This window comes from Sinocyclocheilus anshuiensis, unplaced genomic scaffold (assembly GCF_001515605.1).
Source record: "Sinocyclocheilus anshuiensis isolate Anshui unplaced genomic scaffold, SAMN03320099.WGS_v1.1 scaffold1854, whole genome shotgun sequence".
NCBI classification, from domain to species: domain Eukaryota; kingdom Metazoa; phylum Chordata; class Actinopteri; order Cypriniformes; family Cyprinidae; genus Sinocyclocheilus; species Sinocyclocheilus anshuiensis.
The window spans coordinates 837,626-840,810 of record NW_015546040.1 but is presented as its reverse complement, the minus strand read 5'-3'; the positions used below and the strand labels follow the sequence as shown (position 1 = coordinate 840,810).

At 36.7% G+C, this 3,185-nt stretch overlaps 2 protein-coding genes across 2 annotated transcripts in view; one reads left to right on the top strand and one right to left on the bottom strand.

The window, feature by feature from the left end:
- Positions 1-3,185, top strand: part of LOC107698915 (hemK methyltransferase family member 2-like) — a 26,656-nt gene that overhangs the window by 17,599 nt on the left and 5,872 nt on the right. The window lies entirely within an intron of this gene.
- Positions 1-3,185, bottom strand: part of LOC107698914 (uncharacterized) — a 9,628-nt gene that overhangs the window by 3,574 nt on the left and 2,869 nt on the right. The window lies entirely within an intron of this gene.

Genomic DNA, 3,185 nt, shown 5'->3' with positions numbered 1-3,185 from the left:
AATCTCATTACGAATACGTTGTACGTATCGCATTGTCATATGCCTTGTAAAAATTCATTTAAATGTGACTGAGCAACTGACGAGTAACACTGGTTCAGCGCAGATTTTCCTCGCGCTTTGGACTTTGAACCCTGGTTAACAAGCAGATAGCGCCGCGAGCTTGTGCAGCGCTGTCAGAATACATGCAATTAGAGCATGAAAACATAACGTTCTGCAGTGTATTTAATTGTTTAAAGCCATTTCGCGATTTCAATCATCATACCAGCAACAATCACCCCGTCCTCTTCTCATTGAAGACATGCGATGCAGTACTAAAAAGTCTCTCACTGTCGGTGCTTGTAATGATTTTTGCGTCTTTCTCGGACAGTTTCAAATGCTTCCACACTGCTGATGTGTTTGTTGCATTATAAAGAGTGCGTGCCTCTCACTCTGCGCTGGTTGCTATTTGATCGCGTCATATCATTGTTCGGTACAATTTATTCAGTCTTTTCGCTATTTTCGGCATTCGGTGCATCTCTATTTAAAATACGAGCAAGAATGCAATTTTCCCTGAATATCCAAACGATTGCAACTGTGACATTTATTTTATATAACAGTTTAACAAAAAAGGTCATATTAAGTGAACAACAGTGTAGCCTACATTTTAAACACAATATTGTCAATTATTGTTTGTTATACGTTACAATGAAATAATAGTTCCAATGAAATCCGCGACAGAACTGGGGCACGTTCAAGCTCAAACCGGTGCGCAATGTTTTGCTACGGTTTCCGGTTTGAACGACATGTTTCCTAAACATTCTGAAAAAAAAAAAAATGAATAAAGCGATACAATAACATCACTAAAATACAGTGCGATGATGCTTCATCACCGGTTTTATGCCAAGTCAAAAAGATAAGTTTTTAGCTTGGACTTAAAACACAAAGAAGGAGCAGATCTAATAAAAATGGGCAAGTCATTCCAGAGTCTGGGGGCATTTATAACAGTGCAATTTATATTTTTAGTTGACTAAATCTTGTTAATGCGATTCTGGCAACACTTTGTAATAACTTTCATTAATAAATCATTAACAAACATTATGTAATGCTTAACGGATCGTTAGTTAACTCATTGCCATTGACGTGTTATCTCGTCTTTTAGAAGAAAACGCTTCCCCGCCAAAGACGAGTTTTTACGGCTTTCCGTGTTTTCACTGTTATACACTCGGGGCGCTATTACTCATCTTCTGAACGAGTACAAAACCTCCCGAACAAAAACACACGTGAACAGGACGGAGAAACCAGCGATCTCTTATGTAAACAGATGCATATGAAAAATAATGCGATCATCAGCAATAGACAGCATATACCGTATTTGCCCGAATATAAGACGACCCTGATTATAAGACAACCCCCCTTTTCCAGATGTACCTTTTGGAAAAAGGCTTTTTAAAAACCAGATCTTGTTTTTTTCTCAGTAAAACACATTTTGTCTTCAATTATTTTCATATTGCATATTTTTCCTATTTAAATCCATATCCTTTCCTTAGGAAGGTGTGCTAGACACTGATTAATGTAACATAAAGATACTATACATATTTATATATTTTGCTATTGTATTGTGGAGTGACACTTTCATAAACTGTTCTATACTCCTCTGATTATATAAAGGTAAATATTACAATAACTTAGCACAACAACAGTGATCAGCAATAATGATAAGCCTAATACTCACAATAAAAATAATAAGGCCATATAGATCATAACACAGTCTCGGAGGTAAGAAGTGGATTATCCTTCACCTGAAATGTTTGTCTTTTCATCCTGAAATGCGACAGCGGTGTTTCATTAGTGAACGAATCTGCAGCTTTGAACGATTTGGAGAGTCAGTGATTAATAACCCATTCATAACTACAGCCATTTGCTTCGTTACTGAATAAATGAATGACGCGACGCTTCACTCATTAAGACAGTGACTTGGCGCCACCTACTGGCGATTTTAGTTTTAAATCTACAAGTATCACTTCGTTTTGCCATTATTTATTGCTTTATTATTTTTATTAATATTACACTTAATGGCATGTTAAGAAAATGACATAATACATGATATACAATTAATAAGGCTAGAAAAACTTTGCCTCCCTAAAGGAAAAAAATGCACCTGTAAATCAATTTAAAGGAGTAGTTCACTTCCAGAACAAAACTTTACAGATAATATTGTCATCCAAGATGTTCATGTCTGTCTTTCTTCAGTCGTAAAGAAATTATGTGTTTTGAGGAAAACATTTCAGGATTTCTCTCTCCATATAATGGACTTCTATGGTGTCCCCGAGTTTGAACTTCCAAAGTTTAAATGCAGCTTCAAAGGGGTCTAAACGATCCCAGCTGAGGAAGAAGGGTCTTATCTAGCGAAACGATCAGTCATTTTCTAAAAAAAATTTACTATTTATATACTTTTTAACCTCAAAACCTCATCTTGTCTAGCTCTGCCTGAACTCTGTTTTTTCTGGTTCATGAGAGTTAGGGTAGGTCTAAAAACTCCCATCTCATTTTCTCCTCCAACTTCAAAGCTGTTTTGCCGTTCTTTGTAAAGGCCGTTTGACCTTCTTTGCATGTTCACTTTGTAAACACTGGGTCGGTGCTTCTGCAGCGATGTAGGATGATTTTGCGGTTGGAGGAGAAAATGAGATGGGAGTTTTTAGACCTACCGAATATTATCCAGAACTAGTTTTTGATAAAAATGGGATTTTCTCACCTTTTTGCTCAAAATAATGATTTTTTTATGAAACCTACCTATTACTTGTATTACTTGTATTGTACCTAAAGTGTTGATAAAATGAGATGGGAGTTTTTAGACCTACCCTAACTGTCATGAACCGGAAAAAAAACAGTTTACGCAGAGCTACACAAGACGAGCGTTTGAGGTTAAAAAGTATATAAATAAACTTTGGAAGTTCAAACTCGGGGGCACCATAGAAGTCCATTATATGGAGCGAAATCCTGAAATGTTTTCTTTACGACTGAAGAAAGACAAACATGAACATCTTGGATGACAAGGGGGTGAGTACATTATCTGTACATTTTTGTTCTGGAAGTGAAATTAAGCGTTAGCATTAGTTCTGCCAGGTCACGTGAGTCAAGCTTGCATCAGCTGATTCTCAGCTGATCACATCTACCTATAGGAATACGACACCTATCGTGGCATTCCT